General features: G+C 35.5%; 1 protein-coding gene across 1 annotated transcript in view; it reads right to left on the reverse strand.

Moving 5' to 3' along the window:
* Nucleotides 1-23,322, reverse strand: part of KMT2E (lysine methyltransferase 2E (inactive)) — an 85,813-nt gene extending 62,491 nt beyond the window's left edge. The window contains exon 1 of the mRNA XM_044678358.1: nucleotides 23,095-23,322. The gene's annotated coding sequence lies outside the window, so the exon portion shown is untranslated. The remainder of the gene's footprint in view (nucleotides 1-23,094) is intronic.
* Between the last annotated feature and the right edge of the window lie 320 nt (nucleotides 23,323-23,642).

The following is a 23,642-nucleotide window of genomic DNA, read 5'->3' on the forward strand; positions in this document are numbered from 1 at the left end:
GTTATGACAGATTACACTTAAATTAACCTACATTTTTCATTAAGCATTAAAATTGCTAAGCTCTCCTTCCATTACTGGGGATAAAATTAAAATTTTTTGTTAAGTACAACAAAAACCATGCAAATAAATTACAAGTATATACCACTCATTTTTTTCCTTCATTCACTTATAGCACTCAGAAAGTTTTGGATCTAACAGGTAAAGTCTAACAAAAGTCCTCTGCTGGAAATTGCTGAAGAAGGTTTTTTAAAAAAAGGTTTATAAATCATCTAAGAAATAAGAGACAAAGGTAATTTTACACGTTTATCAAGCTTATAAATGTTTGTGAGAAAAAGAAACCAGAAATTTAATGATTTATTGCTTGAAGAATATATTAAGCCTAAATAACTATTAACTATTTGCTATATCAGGTTTTAAACTGCTACATATTTAATATCATGCTAGTTTCCATATACAATTGTGATGTTAAGAACCTGATAAGTCAGCAAATACTTACTGAATGTTTACTATGTGTTGGACATTGTGCATACATTGTAATCACTAGTACGTACATGCTTGAATTTTTAAAAAGTAATTTAGAGGGGGCAGCTGGGTAGCTCAGTGGAGTGAGAGTCAGGCCTAGAGACAGGAGGTCCTAGGTTCAAATCCGGCCTCAGCCACTTCCCAGCTGTGTGACCCTGGGCAAGTCACTTGACCCCCATTGCCCACCCTTACCAATCTTCCACCTATGAGACAATACACCGAAGTACAAGAGTTTTTAAAAAAAAAAAAAGTAATTTAGAGGGGGCAGCTGGGTAGCTCCGTGGATCAAGAGCCAGGCCCCTAGAGATGGATGGTCCTAGGTTCAAATCTGGCCTCAGACACTTCTTAGCTGTGTGACCCTGGGCAAGTCACTTAATCCCCATTGCCTAGCTCTTACCACTTTTCTGTCTTGGAAGGCAGAAGGAAAGGGTTTTAAAAAATAAAATAAAAGTAATTTAGACTAAATAGGCACTACTCCAGTCATATTCTTTACTTAACTATTCTTAGGATAATGGAATATATTTGAACAAGTATTGGGGGTACAATGTAGCTGTAGAATAAATGATAACGTCTAACAAGGAACTTTGACTCTATTAACTACTATGCTCTAATCAAATGAATTAAAGTGCCTATAAGCAATAAACATTACAGTATGTGAAGAGTCACTTTTGTCCAAAAATAGAATGATTAAGCAAAATCTCCAGTTTATTCTAGGAAAGGAACTAGGTACCAGCTTCAGTTGGCTTTTAACCAAGAAGCTTCTACAGGATTATAAGAAAATTTTAGATATCAATTTAGTTTTTAAAATTCCAAGTAGATCAATATATCCAAATACAACCAGGAAATGTATCCTGCTTAATATACTGGGCCAGAAATGTTTATTTGTAGCATATGTTAAATATCTTGGCATTTTATCTTCTAAAAAAAATAAGAATAGATGAGACAAGGCAAAAAGTAGTTATGAGAAAAAAACATAGGGAAATATGTCACAAGGTTAAGATATTCACTAACAAAAGGGGTTGCAGAAAGAGGTAACAAGAGACCAAATAACTGCCCTCACAGCAGCTACATCTTTATTCTTGAAAATCAAAACCACTATTAACTACAAGTGAGCAAACACAGAAAGAATAAAAAATGATATCCACCAAAGAAATAATGTAAAAGGAAATACCATGAGATAGGTGATAATTCTGAGGTCCAAGAAAGAATATGACTCTTCACAAAACCTGTTATCCAGGATAGACCTAGAAATGAACACAAGGCATTGTGCTATTTTCCCCCCAAAGGATATAAAATTGAACTACTGACATAGTTACAAGATAAAAACCTAGATGTACTGTGATAATGAGATTAAATCTACCTTGCCCATTCTCAAATCTAATCACCAAAAGTTAATTTTCAAGTGGGGAGATCTGTGACCCACATGTGCAAAAATGGGTGACAAATCAGAATTGACTGACTGCCCCCTAAGCAGTCCTAAGAAAAGCGTCTGTTGTGATTGGACACATAAACTAAGAGGAAGGTACAGGAAGTGATGAAAGAAATGGTCTGGATAAATTAAGAGAATTTCCTGGTCTCAGCCCCCTTTTGACTCCTTGTTTGTGACTTGGACCTGGAGGAACACTGGACCTGGGACTGTGAGACCTTGGTGAGACTGTTCTTATATCTTTCCCTTAGAACTACACGTGGTGAGTGTAAAGATCAAATCTTCCTGAACTTCTCTAAAGGAACTTTCCTTTCAAAGGAGACTCTGTGACAGAAGCTTTTGCTTTATTCACCAGCCTTGGGCTCAAGGCTGAGCCTCCCTTGACTGAGGACTAATTATATCTGCCTGGGTTAAACTAGGGGGCCCGGAGCAAATTACCTAGTGTGTTAAGATTATTTATCCTATCTTAACCTCTTTCTGATTTTCTTATTTTCTCTTCCTCTCCTCATTTGTAAATAAACTCCATAAAAGTCATTTTGACTTGAGGTTATTCTTTAATTGGGGATTGATAATTGTTCAATTCCCTGGTGACCAAATCTTTTAATATTCATTCAACCAAAACCCCTTTTAGCCCCTTACAGTACCCAAATATTTTCTGACAAAGATTGCAAATGATTTCTACATAAAAGATATCTATCATTCTTTACAGAAATGAGAATTAAACAATGCCATACAAATAATAACCAAAATTATATATTTAAGGAAAATTTGGGGGCATGGAGGTCAATCAGAAAAAGGATTTTTTAAAAAACAAAGAGAAGAAATAATGGGAAAAATACCTAGTTGTAAGAATAAATTAATAAAATGAATAAAGGAGAAAAATCATATATACAAACTATACTAATTCACTTTTATATAATACATATAAATGTTATGAGTCATGGAGAACAGGTAATTCAAAAAATAACAAAGTGTGGTCCATTAAGGACCAGTGCCACACTCTTGGCAAATGGCAAAGTCAGCACTCTCTCATATCTTTTGACTTCAGTCAAGGGCTCTTTCCACTATACTAGATTACCTGGAAATAAAATAACTAGAGAAAGAAGGGAAATGATTTTTAAAGATCAGATGATATACAAATGAAAGGAATGGATAAGGTAAGGATGAGCCAAAACAATACCAATGTATAAAATGTGAAAAAAGTTTTCAAAGTTGTAAATCAATTTTTAAAAAATACTTAAAAAGATACTGGCATTAATTGAAAGTTTTGGCAATCTTTAAAATAGCATTATTGAATCATTCATTAGAAAACTAGCTCACCAAATTTTTAGATGAATTCCAATTAGAAAATGACAATTTTAAAAATATGTTAACACCAACAGATTTTCTTATAAACTGAGGATTAAATTAGTAATACATGTATGTAACTAACAGTAATTTTTGGTATAGATTTAGAATGAATTTAAACAACTAAAAGTCAGGGGGGACCGTAGGATAAATTACGTTTTCAAGCCTCTATTTCTTCATCTATCAACTCCAAATAAAGAAGTTGAATTATCTGATCTTTAAAGACTACTCTAGAACTAAATTTCTAATTTTATGCTTTAAAAAGAAAAATTAAATTTTCAGAATAGTTCAATGTTATCTCCAAATATAATACTAGATGGCTCACTCCAACAAAGCACTGGTATAATTACATGATAATTAACATACCTTTGGAAAACAAAAAATTCAAATTCAGCTTTGATATGCCTATGATTCCTTCCACTATCACTTTCCTAATTATCCTGTGATTAGGCTGTTATAGTGCTTCCTGAATACTTATCTGCTAGTTCAAAAAGACTTAACAGTAAATCAAAGAAATGACAGCCAAAAGGAAATTCAACCTAGCATAAAAATTGAGTAGATGATAAGTATACACTAAAGAACTGACAACATGCAAAAATTCTACAACACCTCTGGTTGTCCAAAAAAAGTTTGGGTGTAGGAAGTGGGAAAGAATGAAGGAGAATTACTCTAAGGGGAATCAACAGAGTATTCCAGTTCTTTGACACATTTGACACAAAGCTGGATTTCTCTACAACAAGGGTTTCTAGAGAGGTTGATTTAGGACTAAGGGAATTTCTAGAAGAATAGGAGGAAGAGACTATTGTCACTTTTCCCATGGCTTTTGGTATTCCCTCCTATCATCCTTATGAGATCTGACTGTACAGAAAGGGCCCTAGATTATCCAATGTGCTTCACTCGGCAAGTGAGCTTAGTTTATTATAGTTAACTGAATCAAAGCTGGGATGATGAAAGTTAGATAAATATTTTTATTGTATGGAACTTTCTAAAAGAGCTAGTCTCCCAGAAGAAGTTTCACTGTGAATATATTTTTACACAAAAAAGAAAATGAATATTTAGTTAACAATTCCTATAACCTTTGAAAACATTATTTTAAATATTATAACAAATAATGGAATTTGGAAACTAAGGCAAGTCTTTGTTATATAAGATGGAGCTCAGAGAAAGGGGAAGTGGAGAGAGACAATGGGAAAACTAAGAAATGTAAAAATAACATCAACAAATCTATTTTAAAAACTAAGTCAACATTAAGATATATAATCCTTTACATTAACTACTACTGTCTAAATAATACCTTACTGTGACCTCCATTTGAAATTTTTTCTTTACAATAGTATGGGTCCTCTATAGTTCCATATATAGTAAACATAAATTTTCTAAATTTTAACCTTATATATAAGGGAATTAAGTGACTAGGTGGAGCACTTCATATGTCAATAACTTCATAAATTTCCCTTCAAATAAAAAAATTTAAAAATCCTCAATCTTACAAATTCTAAAAGGAAATGACTTCCTAACTCAAAATGTGACACCTTTTTAAACCATGTTTGCCAAAACTTTTTATGCCAATTAGTATAATATAATTACAAAGAGGAGGAAAAGGAAAAAAAAAATCAACCAAATGATGACTAACAAATATCCTGATATATGTTATTTGAAAACATAAAAATGACTAGATTGTAGATATTGGTCAATCTACAAGAACTAGATGACAAACTCAATATTTAAATATATATGTGAATGAAGCTGATACTCATAAGTATTAAAAGACAAATAAGACACTCCCCACCCAAAAAAAGCCTAGAGAATTCAACCAAAAAAGTTGGAGAAAGTGGGTAGCTTATGTTGTGACGAAAATTATTTAAATTCATATTGCAATAGATAGTAGAAGTGAATCAAAGATCTGAATATAAAGGAAAAATCATTAAGGAACTACTACTACTACTAAGAGCAAGCAATTTATGTAGTGCTTCACCTTTTGTAAAGTGCTAGACAAATATCATCTTATTTGTTAGTAAGTGCTGATTGATTCCAGCCATCTCAGTAACTTGGAGTCCACAAAGAACAAGGTTCCAATTCTTTCTCTGATAATTACTAGCTAGGTATGACCATGGGCAAGTGATAATCTCTAAGCCTTGTTTTTTAATGTATAAAATAAGAATAATAATGCAGTACTTATTTCACAAGGTGGTTGTGAGAATCAAGTAAGTCTTTTTTAAAAGGCCTCTTAAAAATCTTAAAGTATAAATACCAACTAGAACTACCATTACTTTTGTCCTTTACCACTCCCCCCCCCAAAACCCCCAAACACACCACTGACAAATCCAGCTGATTTTTTCTTCAAAATCACTGAAATATCATTGCTGTCATCATAGTCCAGGCACTCATCACTTCACAACTGGTCTATTACAATAACCTAATTTGGTCATCCATCCTCAGCCACTCTCACTTGCTGCTCCAAACTCTCTGTAGCACATCATTATCAGATTAGTGCTCTTTAAATAACTACCTTTATCATTTATTGTTCTCAAGCATCCTACAATGGTTCTCACCATAAAATTCATCCTGGCATACAAGGTCCTCCATAATCTGGTACTAACTACCAACACAACCTTCTCTCCAACTTAAAACATTCCCACACATAAAAAAACCTGATTATTCCATTTCTCATATTACTTGTTTCTTTTGCTGACTGCAATTCATCTTCCAACTTTTGAACCAAGAGCCTCCTCAAAATAATTATTAAAAAATTTAATTGAAAACATGTAATTAAAAAAATTAAATGTGTAGGAAAAAACAACTACTAGTGGCCTCCTCTCCTAGGTTCAACCCTCCCTCAAGATTTCAACTACTGTTAGTGATATTCGAATCTCTCTCTAGCCCCTTTCCCATTCCATTACTTATTTCCAGCCATCTGTGGGATATATATATCCACATGGCCAACACTAGCTAGTTCAGGTTTTCACTAATTCTGACTTCTACTATTATGTTAGGCCTCATATTTGGCCTCTACATTTCTAGACTCCTTTCTCCAATCCATCCCCCATATAGTTGCCAAAATGTCTAAAGCACATATCTGAAAATGAGACTCTCTGGCTCAAAAAATTCCAGGGGTTCCCAACTTCCTGTAGAATAAAATATTAATTTTTATCACTTATCCTTCACAAAATCTCACTATCAGTTAAACTAAGCTACAATTTCCCCAGATTAAAAAACCTGCCTTCACACAAACTATTCTTCACCTCTAAAATGCATTTCTTTTTTTATTACCCTGTCTCAGAATCTTTGTATTCCTTCCAAGCTTAACTCATGTTAATTCCACAACTTTCCAGGTACTCTATTTGCATACATGTGGTGTTCTAAAGTAAAAAGTAAGCTCTTTGGAGGGCAAGAGGAGTTTCCCTTTTTTTTTTTTCATTCCCAGAGTCTACCCAGCACAAAGCACATCCCCAGGGCAAGCAAAAACTGTTTGCTAAGTTTAATTGAAAAGGGAAAGGTGTTAGAAATTTGAGCTGTTCTTAAGCACCAAGAAGTTAATGACAAATAGCATTTGTCTAATGCTTAATAGACTACATATATCTGTTCAATATAACAACTCTGAGGTAAGTTGGACAAATATTACTTTATAGATGAAGAGAGGCTAAATGGTTCAATCAAGAATCAGAGTTTAAACCTTAGTTTTTTGACCCATACCTGGCACTCTTCCCAAAACCATGTAGCCTTACTACAGAGATGTGTACTATTTATCTTGGATACAACATTTCACCTCTCGGGCCCCAGTTTTTCCACCTGTAAATGAAGTTTTAGTTTTAGACTACATGATCCCTTTCAGGTCCTTTTCAGTTGTAAATTCCAATGAATTGGAAATATTCTGAAGAATTCTCATGTAGTTTAGAACACATTCTATTTAAAATAAAGGTTCTAAAACATTTTTCTCATAACATTAAACTAAGATATTCTATTTAAAAGAATGAGATCAATTCATGTTGAATGGAGATATGCTAACTCCATAGAAACAAGAACACCTTAGAGCAAATCTCCTATGGAATCCCTTGACAGCTTAATGATTTCCCTTTCCCACTCTGCTACCCCAATTCTATAATTCTTTGCCAAAAACAGATCCATTACCAAAACTATCTTTCAAATGGTTTATCTTAAAACTGGTATGAATGTTAGGGCTTATACTGAAATGTCCCTACCTTTTTTATTGGATTGAGGGGGTAAGAGAATGGATGATAATGTGGAAAAAATTATGTGAGAGAATTAGTTCAATGCATAATTATTATAAAGTCTTGTAATCTACAAGGAGGAGACCTGGGTAAAGAACATCACCATAGTCTATAATTCAGCATTCTAAAATAAGGAAACACAACAGGAGTTCAAGAGAAAGTATCTACTATTCACTGGCTCTAGAACTTGTCAGCTCTACCTAGATAAGAAATAGGAGGAAAGGCAAGCCACAGGAAGGTTAGGTTCAAGACATAATTCAAATTTATATGGTGCTTCAAATTCTACCATTGCTCTTTTCACAACAAACCCAGGGGTATTTAGAACATAAAAATGTGAGAGAGGCAATGTGTTATAATGAATAGAGGCATAGCTTGAAGAAAAAACATGTGCACATCTGGATCTATAATTTTATTAGTGTCAAAACCTCCTTGTAGGCCAACTCCTTCCCCTAACCCCACCCCCCAAGACAAAGATCTGCAACTTCATAGTAATTGATAGTTGGGGCACTAAGAAGTTAAGTGTTCATGCTTCAAGGTCCACCTTGCCCAGCTACCTCTCATTACAAAAAGAATTATTCTGAGAACCTTTTCTGCGGGTAAATTCAAGCTGTTGGTGAGCCCCGAGATTACTTGAGAGAGTAGAGGGAGAAAGTGTTTGCTTTGGGTGGCTGGACAGAGGGATGGGGCATGCAAAAAATGTCCCCGGACACTGGGAAGAGGGGGAACTGAGCAACTCCCATGATAAGGCGTTAACTGAACAGGAAAAATGCTAAAAGCAGCATAAGAAAGAATGCCTGAGGTTGGGGTATGGTGGAAGGGGGAATAAGGATGTGTATGGGAAAGAAGTCAAACCTGAGAGAGTGTGATCAATATCTACTAAGGATCCCCTATCCACAGTTTAGGCTAATTTTACCCCCAAAAGGCAATAAAACGATCCCATGAGACTTAATTGGCCAAAGTTCTGACTGTCCTTCCCCTGAGACTGCCTGCTATCTGTTAGCCTCTGAAAACACTGGCTTGGTTTCCTCATCACCAAAGAAAATAAAAAGGCCCAGTTCCATAGATTTGGTACCTTTAAGATGTGGATGACAAGGAGTAAAGATATATTTCTCCTCCACTTTCCAGTCACCATACAGCCTGCTGACCTTTTCCACAAGGAGAGGATGTAGCCTGGACAATCAGAGCTAAGTGCTGTAGTCTAATATTGCTGAGTACCCTATCCTCTAACAAAGCAGAAGACATATTCAAAAAGCAAAGCAATGTCCACTGGGAGATCCAAATAATGGTATTTCCGGAACTGAAAAAGACCAAATTGACAAAGACTTATAGGAACCATGCTGTAGTTATTTTTAAGAGACTGAACAAAGCCTTAATTTAAGAGCCTGAAAAAAGTGAGGTTGGGGATGTGGGAGTATCCTACAGAGTCTCTCACTGAAGATGAAGGGTTAAGGAAAAGATAGAGTTGGAAGAAAACTTTTCCAGGGTCATAGTCATAGATCTTAAGCAAGAAATACAGTATTATGGATTGAAGGAAAGATGTATGTCTTATTCTCATACAATTCCTGAAGGCCATATCTTAAAAAAAAAAAAAAAAAAAAAAAAAGTCCTACCAGGCAAATCTACAAGGAAGATTAGAAATTAGTTGACATTAGAGAACTTGAAGAAATCTTGCTGATGACTAAGTGCTAAGAATCTGAATTTAACATCAGAGTGATTCAATTGGTAAACTTATACTTCACAACAAAAAACCTATTAGTATACATCCTGACCCAACCCATGTTTTCCCCATTGTAATTTATAGTTAAAAACAGGTTTTGTATTCATTGTTGAGCCATCCTTTTAACACACTCTTAGAAGGGTGGTATGTAAAGGAAACAAAGAAAATAGGAAGAGGAACATAACAGGAAAAAAATGATCTAAGATAAGCCCACCATTTCACTTCTAGACCAGCTTCCATGTTTTCTAATTCTAACTCTGAGAATAGTAATCAAACCAATACCATTCCTGGAAAGGAGATGTCAATCACTTGTTCTATGGTGCCAATCATCATTCATTCTGTCTTTTTCTGTTTAAAACATTCCTCCTCTGGATATAGCACCTCCTATTAGAATAAAAGCTCCTTAAGGGGAGGGACTGACTTGCTTGCTTTTATCTGGACCCCCAACATATAGCACAGTGCTCTATTAAAGTCCTCCCAAATAAAGCCCTTCTTGATCCTCCAATAAAAATTCACCCACACCCACATACATATATGCACATGTACATGTTGCAGCCTGTCATCAAAGCTATTAGAGGAAATGTACATATTAAATTTTATATGAAATAAATATAAGGCAATGGGAAATAAAGGGTCTAGAAAAGACTCCCACAGAAGGTGACTCCAAAGCTAAGACAGATCTGGGGATAGGGATTTTAGAGTAGGAGGGAGAATACTTCATAGGCATGAGGAGCAACCAGAGCAAAGAGACAAAAAAGAGATGAAGTGTCATTTACAAGGAACAACAAGAAGTTCAGCCTGGCTGTCCCATTACATGTAAGAGAGATCAAAGAATCCTAAAATAATGGAGAGATTAAGTAACTTGTCCAGGGTCACAAAGTTAGTAATTGTCTATGGTAGGTATAAGAACCTAGAAATTTAAGAACCCAAATTCAGTACCTTATCAACTACGTGATGCTGCCTTTATGGAGTACTTATAATCATACTGAAAGGTAGGTTGGAGTCTGGTTATAAAGGACTTAAAAGCTAAATAGAAGAGTTTATGAGAGGGAAGAGGGAGTTATTAGAGGGGAGTGAGAGACAGATCTAAGCTTCAGGAAAATTTCTTAATAAACTATATAAAAGATTGATTGGGAAGAGATTGCAACTAGGTGACTCAGTGGGTTTGAGAACCAGACTTAGAGATGGGAGTTCTAGGTTCAAATATGACCGCAGATACTTCCTAGCTATGTGACCCTGGGCAAGTCACTTAACCTCCACTGCTTAGCCCTTACTGTTTTTCTGCCTTGGAACCAATACACAGTATTGATTCTAAGAAACAGGTATGGGTTTAAAAAAAAGGGGGGGGGGGTGATAAAGCCATAAATTAGGCTTATGACCCTGTGAGTAATGTCAAAAATAAGAATGTATTCATCTTCATTCTTCCTTTTCCAATAGCAAATGTAATTTGATGTATTAACAAAACATTAATTACAGAAAAAGACTGAAGAAAAATAAAAAAGATACATTAGTAAAGTACATAAAGACTATTCTGAAAAATCATAGAATACCAGAGTGGAAAGGGTCTTCAGTGGTCATCTAGAGCAACCCACATCTCCTTTATAAAATAATCCAAGAGTTCTGCCTTCACTTGAAGATCCACTTGAAACCTACTACTTCCTGAGGCAGTCCTTTCTACTTTTTATTTGGCTCTAAGTGTTATTCACAATCTCACTCATATTTATATGGCTCTAATTGTAGAAAAAATTTATTTCTAGACAAAATTTGCCTCTCTACAATCCCTCTGCTCCTAGAACTACCTTCAAGGACCAAAGCGGAAAAAAGTCTAATCCTTCTTCCTCATAAGGGTCCTTTAAATATCTTAAGATAGCAATTATCCCTATACCCTCCTAGAAGACAAAAAACAAAAACGAAAATAAGGTGGGAGTGGGGGATGAGGGATGGGGAAGAATAAGGGAATGACTATAGTAGCTAGGAAAGGATTCCAGGAAAGACTTCATACAGAGTGCCAATTTGAATATGTATCTCATGTCCTCAAGTTCCTTTATTTTCCTGGTCAACTGCTTCTGAAAACTTACTTCCCAGCCTATAAGTTGTCCTTCTTAAAATGAGGTATTTAGAATTAAATATAATTCTCTCGATGTGGTCAATTTGGGAATGGAGGGAGAAGGAAGGAGCTGTTCCTTTTTATTCTATACATTATGCTCAATGCAGTCTAAAATTGCATATCTGGATGCCTTAATATCTATTTGAGTTTGAACAGTTTCAGAGAATTGCAGACACCAAAGTTGGAAATTCATTCGGAAGCCATCTAGTCCAACCCATACTATTTCCTCTACATAAGGAATTAGTATGCTTCCTTAACTTAAAGACAATGCTATCTCTAGAGGCACCCAATTCCACTTTTGGAAAGCACAATTTGTTAGAAAAGTTGAAATACCACATCTTTCTCAACAAAAATATTATCTAGCCATTCCTCTTTCCCTCTCCTTATCTACATATATTTTTAAAAACCTCTTATATCTTTTCTTAGAATAGATGTTAAGGATCAGCTCCAAGACAGAAGAGCAGTAAGGGCTAGGTAATTGGAGTTCAGTGACTTGCACAGAGTCACACAGCTAATAAGTATCTGAGGCTAATTTTGGACCCAGGAATTCCCATCTATATGCCTAGCTCTCAATCTACTGAGCCACCTAGCTGGCCCTATCATAAACTTTTTAATCTTTTTTTTTTTTGGGGGGGGATAAAATGATAAAATTTTATATTTACCTTTATTAAATTTCATCTTATTAGACTGATCCAGTATGATATTCTGTCAATATTAGAATCCTATCACTCTATGTGTTAGCTGCCCCTTCCAACTTTGTGTCATTCATAAATCTGATTAGTACACGTTAGTATAACAAGAGCAGTAACTCTACAATCAAAGGATCCTGGTTCAAATTCTGCCTGTGGAACTTTGTGACCTTGAGCAAGCCACTTTAACCTTCCTGAGTCTCAGTTTCTGCATCTGTAAAACAAAGGGGTTGGACTGGCCAGCTCAAGCTCCATGATTCTATGATCCATCTATATACCTTCATCCCAGACATTAACAATTCTTGGCATTCCAAGTGAAGATCTAACTTGGAGAAGACATAGATCCACTAATGACTCATTTTTGCTCCAGGCATCAGAAACAAATACACCAAGTCAGTCACCTAGCTCTCATCTCTCCACTTTGTCCAAAAGGATATTAAGATTGTAAAAAATTATCCTGAAATATAATCATTTTATAGCTTTCCTCAGGTCAGTCTAACATGCTAAAAAAAAAATTTAGACCAACATAATCTGTCATGACATCAAGAGATGACATTTAAATAGACCTTACACTTAAATGTGAAATATGAAAATAAGAATGTTTCCAATTATAAAACCATTGTAACATTTATCCATTAATACTTCATTTGTTCTACAGATTACTTTGCTATATAATAAAAGAAATTAACAATGGCCTACTCATTCTTATTTAACAATTCTAAGAATAGACCTTTGCATCTAAAGGCAACACAAATCTGTAAGACCTAGAAACCATTGCCCAATAGATGCAATGAAAAGATATGAGCAAAGCAAGCTCAAAAGAATTTCAAGTTTTTAACAACCATACTAGATACATTCCAAATTACCAGTAGAAAAAGAAAGATAAATCAAAACAACTCTTAAAAGTTTCACTCCACACCCAGCAAATTGGCAAAAAATGGAATATTGGAGAGGCAGTGGAAAAGGCACACTAGTCCCTCTCGTGGTAGAAAGCTGAACAATCCAACTCTCCTTAAAAGTAATTTGGAATTATCACCAAAAAAGCGATTAAAATGCCCACAGTTTTTGTCCCAATAGTTAACTATTAGGCATATATCCTAGAGAAGTCAAAGGAAAAAACCAAGAAAGGTTCCACATGTACCAAATATTTATAGCTATCACAAAAAGTGATGGAAACACAGTAGATATCCATAGAACAGGGATTGGCTAATAAATAAACTGTGGTACTGAATATAAAAGAATCTTTCTTCCTTCTAACAAATAATGAGTATGAAGAAATCAGAGAAGCATGGAAAGATTTGTATATACCAATGCAAAGAAAAGCAAGGAGAGCAGGAAAATATTATGCATAATGACATGACTCCCATGAAAATAGGAAACAAACTGAACATAAAGCAATTATATGATCAAAGCTGTCAGCAAAGATAGACAAAGGGTATGGAAGGCTGAAAATCCTAGTCAAACAAATGTGCCTGCTCTTCCACCTCGTTTTTTTTTTTAAAAACTTTTTATTACAAATGATTGTTTATTGAGTAGGGGAAGGAGAAGGATATAGTTGGAAATGAAGGTGATGTAAAAAAAAGATAAAGTCTTGTGAATGACTGGAATAAAAAAAATATTTTATTGTAACAAGGGACTTAAGTTTTCTTTTCTTGAAGAGCTTTTTCCACACTCTATATTTACTAACAAACAATAAGAGGGGATAAATAAGGCCAAAGAGTGAACTTTAATATCTCTAAAAGTGAACCTTAATTTAGAATAGAAAATTAAATTTGTTGACAATATGAGTGCTAGGTCAAATTCAAACTATAGCTGCCACAATTTCTTAAGTTGCTATTTAGAATAGTTACATTTTAAAAGGGTTATTTTCATAGTCATATCCAATACACTCCTTTCTGCTTTGTCAATATTCTCTTGGGATTCAAAGAAAAATCTAGCAGCACTAAGTAGTAAGTTCCTAGATACTGATGTAAAGTAACTAACTATGCCACATCATGCCATATAATGTTTCAATGGAAAAGATTCTATGTATCGCCCATAACTGCTCAGTAATGTCAATTTTAAAAAGCCAGTTTTTGCCCTTAATAAATTGAAACATACTCCTTTAGAATCTGTCATTCAGTAAAGAAACATTTATCAAGCACTTAGGGAAGCCAGGGAAATTAGAAGGTAAAAGAAATCCAGGCATGAGAGACAGTCAGTGAAAAGGCAGTGATTAGGAAATGGTTTGTCCTCAGGAAAGGTACAGAAAATTAACTAGCATAGCTGGAGGGGAATAGAGTGCAAAATTGCAAAGGCTGAAAGAGGTCAGTTTGTGAAAAACTTTAAAAGCCAAAGAGAGAAACTTATACTTGATTCTTGGAGTAATCAATAGAGAGCCAGTGAAGTTTACTATATAAAAAGGTGACATGGTCAGAAGCTAGGCTTTAGGAAAAAAAATCACTTTGGCAGCTGTATGGAAGATGCATTGGAGTGGGAAGAAATGTGAAGCAGAGATCAAATCAAAGGCTACTGCAATGTCCAGAAGGGATAGGGGCTGTATAAGTGGAGAGAAGGTTCATATATATACTAGAAATATTGCTAAGTTCCCTGAACAAATTAGTTATTTGTCAGTGATTAAATTGTTTGTCTTAGGATAACAATCATAGAGGTTAAAAACTTCACAACTCTCCCCTCCACCATTCTTCTTTAACCCAATTTCCATATCTCCCAGAACTCACTAACCCAAATCCTTCAGAAAGATGTTACATAAAAGAAGTGGAAAAGATAAACGTTTTCTATTCAGGGTCCCATACACCTAATATATGAAATTCTTCTTGAACACTTCCATTTCTCTAACTTGCCTCTCACACTTAAGAAAAATAGTATATTCTTTATCCATTTTTGCTTAATATTTCTTTTATTTATTCTTTTTTCACTTTCACAGATACAATTTCAAGTAAAGGCCCTGACACTAAATTATTTTAATAACCTAAGTCTGTATAATTTCAAACACTTGCCCCTCTAACACATAGCACTGAAAAGTTGATTTCTTTAAACATCACTATCTCTATGATACTCCTGCCCAAAATTCATAAACAGCTCCCCATTAGAGGATAAAATCTAAACCCTGTAGAGTAGCAGTGAAGGACATTCAAAAAATGGCTTTAAAATAGTCTTCCATCCTTACCTATTTCCCAACATAACTATTCTGCTCTATTAAAACTCAACAAATCTTGTTCAAACTGCAGCTCCATCTTTTTTTCATGCTAGCATACTACCTGGGACATCCCTATCTCCTGCTCCCTCCAACACACCAACTCAAATATTACCTATCCTTAAGGCCCAGGTGGCCTTTCATGAAGATGTCCTTGCTCCATATAGGGATTGGAACTGTGGTTCCCAGATGAAGAAATCTTTTCTATTATTGTATACTGGCATCTCTGCTGCAATGTGTGATCTTATAGAGTTGTTTACAGTACAAAAACTTTACCAGGTCAGAGTCAAAAGGAGTCAGGAATAGTATTTAAACCTAGGTCTTTTTGCTCTTTATCCATTCTACCACAGTGCTTTATCCTACCAGCCGGTTCTATGATTTAGTTTATAACTCTCATATTACCTGTCATATGTACTCATTAAGCATTTTAATAATTAGACTGGTGGTTAACAGGGTCCCTGAAGGTTTGAGATCTCTCCCCTATTTTAGTGCTATCTGCTAAAATACTCCCTTCCTCACCGAAGCAAAGTCTTTGTGGATTTGTATATGTATTTCACTATATACCTACTTAAGTAACAAAATTTAGTTTGCTCTTTCAACATTGAAAAAATATTTGAAATCTTTGCAGCCCAAATTTTAAAAAATCTAGCTATTATAGTTGGCAGCAAATCTTATAAAATAAAACAAAAAATACAAAGTATCTATCCACTCAAAAAGTCAGAGGGTCTGAATTATCTTTTCTCTTTCAAAATAGACTTCTCAAAGAGTTTATAAATGTTGATTCTTTCATTCTAAAAATGCACCTAGATGCACTCAACAACAATTCTAAACCGTGAATGAGGAAGCAATGGAACTAAGTTACCTCTGAAAACTCTGTAATCTGGTACCATATCCTGATGTAGGGGTGACATTGGTCTTGCATTGCCAATGGAATTTAAGTTCTGGCATATTCTACCAAGTTGAAAAGGCTGAGTGAAAGAGGCTTGTGTTCAGAGAACCAAGTACTAACTAAATCAGGGAAAGGAACCAGCCTCATTTTGGTCACAACTTGATATTTTCACCCATAGTAATTCTATTTAACTGTGAAGGGATACAATTGATGATATAATTGATGTGGAAGAAATTTGCCCTCTGAAAAGGGTTACCTTAAGGAAAAATTTGTTTTTGAACCTTTTTTAAAAGAGTAGAAATTTATTAATTTCTATGTGGTACAACCATATGCTTATGGAACACACAAAGTTCTAATAAGGACTGTTAAAATTGCCCACAATGAAGCAACTCTTCTCCCTTCTCTTCACAAAAAGGCAATACATTCCAAAGTGTAAAAGAATAGTATAAAAGCAAATGACTGTAAATGCTAAGGATCGGGCTCAATTTTACTTTCTATAGAAAAGCCATCACTGATATGACTATTTTATGAAATGAAATCAAGATTATATGAAAATATATGGAGTAGTTCTAGAACTTAACTTATGAAACATTACCTTTCTCCTTCCCATATAAGAACAAGGAAGTACCTACACCTAAAACCCAGAAAGATAAGGTGGCATTCAATATGAAGATGAGCATTTACAATATAAAACTGAGAAACAAATAAGAAAATCACACATGTAGAGCTAGAAGGGAAATCCTACCCTTTAATTTGTAGGACTTGTAAATTGTTTTTTAATGTTTCTAAGTGACCTAAAAAAACTAAAACTATACATTTATATTCTTAAATTATATACATAGAAAAAAGTTTTTACCTTGTTTGTTAAAAAAGAAGAAATAATTTTATGTATATACCATAGAAATTCATAGAATACGCATTTTTTACTAGATTCGAAGTCTAAGTAGAAATTCCAGACAGCTACTATTTGCCTAGCTCCCTGCCACACATTACTGAAAGTCATCATTCTCAGTTTAATCTGTAAAATATTCTAGAAAATGTATTCAGTGTTCTTAAAGATAAGTAATTATATTAGGGAAATCTCAATGTATTGTTTTTAACATCCATATTAGTGTTTTAAAATTTTTTAAATAAAAATCACAAGCTAATGCAATTGCTAATACTAAGTCAATCTTTCCGTTTTCAAAATATTGTTTACATCATATGAAAGTTTTCTAATTAGTGAAATGAAATTAATTTTTATATAAAATTCAACTTGTTCAATCACTATTCCTTCATAAAAATTAAATGTCAAATGTTTATAACATAAAGAAATAAGTTTTTCAAAAAAGGGAAAATTGGCTTTTCAATTTGAATACAAAATCTAACACAAAGTTCTGAGATATGGGGGGGGGGGTTGTTTTGCTTTAAAGAAAATCTACTGTTACATGAAAATACACTAAGAACCTACATCCTCACTCAACCACTACAAGTTAGATACTAGAATAATAATTTTTCCATTTTAAAGATGAGGAAACAGGTTAAAAAACTTTATAGTGTCAGAAATATAGACATTAGATAGATATTAGGCTGGATTCGTATTTATACTAAGACCTTCTCAATTCTAGCCAAATGTCTATACTGCACTGATTCTTTTAAGAGTAAGAATGATTTTATAGACATTTCTAATAATGATTCTACATAGAACATTTAAAATAGCTCTCTTTAATGCAGTCATGCCCTCAAAGTGCCTACTAAAACCTAAAATTGCTGATCATACTAACATTCCAGATTCAAATGTGGTGACTGCTTATGAATAAAAGAATGCATGATTAAAGGGGAAGAAAAAAAGACAACCTAACTGTATGTTGATTAACATATTACTTCCCCATAGGCATTCTTCTATCCAGCCAATCTGTCCCATTAGCAGTTCCTCAAACTCAACATTCTATCTTCCAAGTCCACGCCATTACATAGTTTGTCTTCCATGCCCAGAATATTCTCCCTCCTCAATTCTACTTCTTGAAATGCTTATCTCCTTTCAAAGCACAGCTTCAAGAGGCATCTGATACCCAACAAATAAATCCCTGGGCCTGGAGTCTGTAAACCTTGACTTCAAAACTGATCCCAGATATGAATTGTGTGACCCTAGGCAAGTCAACTAAACCCACTGACCTCTTAACTGTAAAATATGGGGATAATAATAGCACCTACCTCATGAAGGGTTATTTTGAGGTTGAAATGAGAAAATATTTATAGAAGCTCTTATAGAAGTACATAAAAGGTGCTACATATATGCTATTCTCTTCCTTTCCTTTCAAAAGGTCTTTCTGGATTTTTCCAGCTGTTAATATACCATTTCCCTTCCTCTCATCACTGTGTACTTATTTTGTATATATGATCTACATTTACTTATTAACATGTTATATCCCTCACATGAGAATATAAGTTCTTCAAGAGTAGAGCCTCTTTCGTTTTTTGTCTCAATACCTCCAGCACCAAAAAGAATACCTGGCATAGAGATGGCACTTTTCCAATGTTTGTTGATCTATAAATTTTAGATATTTAAGTAAACTGAAATGTGCCCTCTAAGCAGTTCGGTATTGCAATCTATTGTGATCTGTTAAAATAGTTTAAACACATAGTAGACAACTATTAAGTCTTATTACAAAAGAAGAGTTTTTCTTGCATAACATTGTTTTTTAAAATCCCAAAACAATTCAGTTCACTTTTATCACAGTTGCTTGGGTGCATTATAAAGTTTAAGTCTGACATCATCCTGGCCCTCACAGAGCTTAAAGCAAATCAGTACAATAAGACACATAGATAGTGGGGATCAGAAGCAGCAGAAAAGCTGGGAAGATTTTTAAGGGAATATCATGACCATAGAGAGCTATTTAAAAGACCAGTAGGACAGCAATATGAAGGATGGATTTTGAAGAGACTTGCCTTTTTAAAGAAACTTGTTTCAAATTTAATGTACTAGTCATTTCAGGATTCTTATGGGGAAAAAATACAAAAGTCTTATATTAACAGATACATCCATGGGAATGAGTTTGCAGTCAGAAAACAAATAATGCCTGTCCAATAACATACCTTTCCCCTCACCCAAAAAAAGAGGTTAGCAAACACTGGAAAGAGTCTACCTAATACTGTTTAAACAATTTCTTATTTTTCAAATTCTTCAAATTTGAATCTAGGAAAGCCTAGAGAGTTACTGAGGCATATGGCAGAACTTAAGAAGTATTTGGGAAAAGTATAAAGAAACCAAAGCTATGAACACTTTATATTGTTGCACTAAGGTGGGGAGTTGGGAAAGTCAGGATTGGTTGGAGGAGAGGAAAAGAAGGAATACCTAAAGTTGAATTAGGATTTAAAATAAATTTATACTGTTAACTTCAGGAGAGTCTATCCTAAAGTTTATTTTATGTCTCAAAAATTTTTCTTTAAAGCTACATTAAAACACAACTATACAATATTAAGCAAGCAATTTTTCTGAAAATTAACTTAAATAGAGCAATTCCAGAAATAGAGAATTCCAGCCAACCTTTCCTCAACATGTCTGACATTTCATTGCTTCAATTTTCTAACTAAAGAAATACTCTGATATGGTTTTCCCATGGATCAGATATCTCAACACTCCTACAGAAACAAGTTATTCTTCCTAACCTTTCAACAATCCTTTCTAAAATGCCCTGACTCCAAATTAAATAGAGATCCATACTCATAGCTAAATAACTATAGCTATGTTTCTAGCTAAATATTTCAGGTAGCCCCTCAACAAAGAAAGATCTATTATAATGTTTGATATTTTTAGTATTAAATATTAAATGCTTAAAAAAAGGGCATTTTACAGGCCCCATGAGAATTATCATTCAAAACTTTACATTTGCAAATAAGATTATCAGAGCAAACCAGGAAAAATAATTTTTAAAATCTCAAATTTGTTCTTCTAATTTCTGTTCTAAAAAAAACAAAAGCTAACAGCAAGGTCACTAGTTTTGGGTTCTCAGTGTAATTTATAACATGCAATTTTTTTTGGTTTGCTTCAGGTCTGTTGATGCCAAATATTTTACCTGGATTAGATGAGGCTGAGGTCACCCACATATAAAAAGACAAGACAAAGACCTGTGCCTTAACATCAATGTATAATCCCAACTTCTATAACCAAGAATGTAATTTAGGAGCAAACCTTAGGTTTGAAATAGCTCCCATTCTAGGAACCACAAAGCCTCAATCACTTATCCAACCAAAATAAGTAGCATGCCAACTAAATAATCATAAAATGATTTACAAAGAAGAAAGCTTTTTAAAAAGTATTGGAAATCTGCCAATGTAAAATCTGGATATATAAAATTATCTGATATTTTATAAAGGTGAAAGTTGCCTGAGAATCTTTTTGTACATAAAAGTTAGTATGTTAAAGGGTTCTACCTTATACTTCATAAATTTATTTATTTCAGTTTCAAAAATTATAGTTCTGTTAACTGCTTTCAGTTTTTTCTAGTCTAATATCATAAAGTTAACATAAGAAAACACTATGGAACCTTCCCCCCTCCCCCGGCCATTTTCTACATTTTCTAGTTTTTAGATAAAGCAGGCCTTGTATCTGGATCATGAAACTTAAAATAATCCACTATAACAACTAAAACACATTAAAAAGTCATTATGCTTTTAATAGTCATTTTGAGGGAAGGTGGGCATTACTAGTGTTCTCAAATAAAGATGCTCCTCAATTTATCTTAGGGACACATTTAAAATAGGAATCACATGCCTATTAGTATCCAACTATCTTACTGCTTAAATTAGTTATGTCTAAAAGGTTATCAATTTTTCAGTTCTAGAAATAAGATTAACACACACTTTTTCAAAAACACAAAATTAACAGCACAATTTTCTAACAAAGCTAGAGTCTCTGAAATACCCATAAATTTACAGCACTTTGTTATGCTGTAGCTTACATTTAAGGGCTATATATAACAAGTCATTTAATAAGGTGGAAGGAGGGGAACAAAAATTTCATTATTTTGTTACCTCAAATTTAAGATTTCCAAAATACTATGCCAAGTATTATAACTTTATTTTTGTACTTTTATAATAATGATGATGATTCCACAGGTCAAGTATTTCACTTAAAAAAGACCACGTAGCTTCATTGAAAAAAAAATACACAATTAAAACTGCATAAAATGTATAATGCTTAACGTGCTACATAAAAAAATAGCAATAAATATGTTGTAAGAAAAAAATCTTTACACCTTGAGTACTAACAGATTTAAGTTTATTTGTATATCTCCCTGAAATGCAGCAGACAATATAAATTCCAGCGGTAGGAATGAGATAGGAAATATTTTCAAGACTAAAATGATCGAAGAAGTATCTAGTCAAATGAAAATATGTAACAAAGATACTTTTTATATAATCTCTATTTCCACTTACTCTTGTAGCAAGCTGACTGAGATAAATGCTTGTAGTTCTTTCCTCTCCTACCCCCCAGAAAGGTTAAAGAAAATATTGCCATACATGTGCCTCTCTCCCATCCCCAGGAGAAACTATTAAGGCTACCTGAGTCGGATTTGGGGGGCAAAAGTGGTGTCATTTTATTTCTCTCATAAATAACTAACAAAATTGATCACCTAAAAAACTGCATTGTGATTTTCAGTAAAAGAATGATTTTTATAAATGATTCAAAAAAACTAATCTTTTCATGTAAACATAATAAGTCAGTAATATGCTGCAGACAAACGCACTGCATGGGGTGTGGAGGACTCGAGCTGATTAGATTACCACAACATCAGCCTGGGGCCGCCATTTTTAGAATCTCTAAAGGACAAAAGAGGGAAATTGCAATTTTTACTTCACATCTATAAAACTAACGAACAAAGTGTAGCATTTCATATCACTTATTGATGTCTCCCCCCTATGGTTCAATACATCTCACTTATTTCTGTTCGGAAAGACTAGGGAACCCCCAAACCTTACATTATTCTTTCCTTTTAGAGAATGTAAATAAACAGCAGAAACTCCACACAGTATAAAGTCAAGGATAGTTTTCCCTTTTAGCATGATTTATATTATTTAGAAGACTGATTTAAATAGAAATTCAGCTCTAAGAAAAAAAGATTGTTGGAAGATGGATTTTTTTTCTTTTTTTCCACTCCCCTCATCAACACAGTAAACCGTTTGTTTCTCCCGTCTGCTTCCAAAAGGGCTAGTGCTTATTTCTTACTCAAAAAGCTTTCTTTCAAAAGGTGCCCCTCGGTAGGTTGTATGCACTTAACATAACACAGGATAAAACAAGAGGCTTGTTGGGGGGAGGGGACTGGAAAGAAGGCTGGGGGGGGGGGGGATGACTACCATAGGGGCGGGTTTACCCTCTTCCCTAGGGGGCGAGGATCTGTCTCGTTCACACACATACACACACAGGGACACATACACACACACACACACCCCAAACCCTAAGGCTTTCTTCCCACTCACCTCTCCCCCCCCCCCACCTCCACCTGAGTAAGAGAAAAAGGTTATCATAAAGGAATTGGTGAGGAGAAAAATAGGGCCTATACTATTTTAACCCCCGAAAGGGATGCAGGTTGGGAAGGAGGGAAATTTGGCAGCTGCTGGGTCGCCTCCAGTACAAACCCAACTAAACAGTCACCCACCTCCCTCCGCATCCTGGGGGCCTGGACCCGCTACCTATGAGGGAGAGTGCGCTCCTTCCCCAACTCCCACTTTCAAGGGGGTTTAACTGCCAGTTCCCCCTTCCCCAACCCCAAACCCCGCCATATTTCTCCCTTTCCGGGGGGTGGTGGTGGTGGCATAGAAGGTGATAAGGAGAGTAAATTCTGGAGAATCAGCAACGTCTCGCATCCTCCACCCCAAAAGGCCGGGAACCCCCAGGTGGGATGAAGATGAAGTCCTCCTCCTCCTGGAAATCTAAGCTTCTCCCTTCTCAACCCCCAGCCCCCGTCAACTCCCACGGAGCCCAGGACTGACCTGTGATGTTCACAAACCAGGCACCCGAACCCCGTTATTGGACCGACCCCCGAGGTTTCTCTCCAGACGACCGCGACCTGACCCCGCGGCAGCTGCGGCCACTGCGGACTCGCGGGGTAGTCGGCACCGGGCTCCACACACCCCCTCCCCGAGCGACAGCGCAGGCTCTTCTTCACGAGTGACTGGAGGAGGAGGTGGATGAAGAGAAGCAAGAGGAGGAGGAGAAAAAGGAGGAGGAGGAGGAGGAGGAGGGGAGGAGTGGGGGTAGTCAAGCAGTCAGCAGGAAAGGAGCGGCGGCGGCCCGGCTGTTCTCAGTATCTCTGCCACCCCCTCTACTGCCGCTGCCCGGGCTCCGGCGGTGTCTCCGGCTCAGCCCCCTGCGCCCGCTCAGTGTCACTGCTTCTCGCTCTGGGAAAATGGCGGCCGCAGCCGCGGCGGCGGCGGCGGCGGCGGCAGCGGCGGCGGCGGCAGCTGCACGGGGCCCGCCCGCCCCGCTCCGCAGGGGCAGCGGGGGGAGGGGACGAAGCCGGCGGCCGCCATCTTGCTTG

The sequence above is a fragment of the Gracilinanus agilis genome, chromosome 5 (genome assembly GCF_016433145.1).
Source record: "Gracilinanus agilis isolate LMUSP501 chromosome 5, AgileGrace, whole genome shotgun sequence".
Lineage (NCBI taxonomy): Eukaryota > Metazoa > Chordata > Mammalia > Didelphimorphia > Didelphidae > Gracilinanus > Gracilinanus agilis.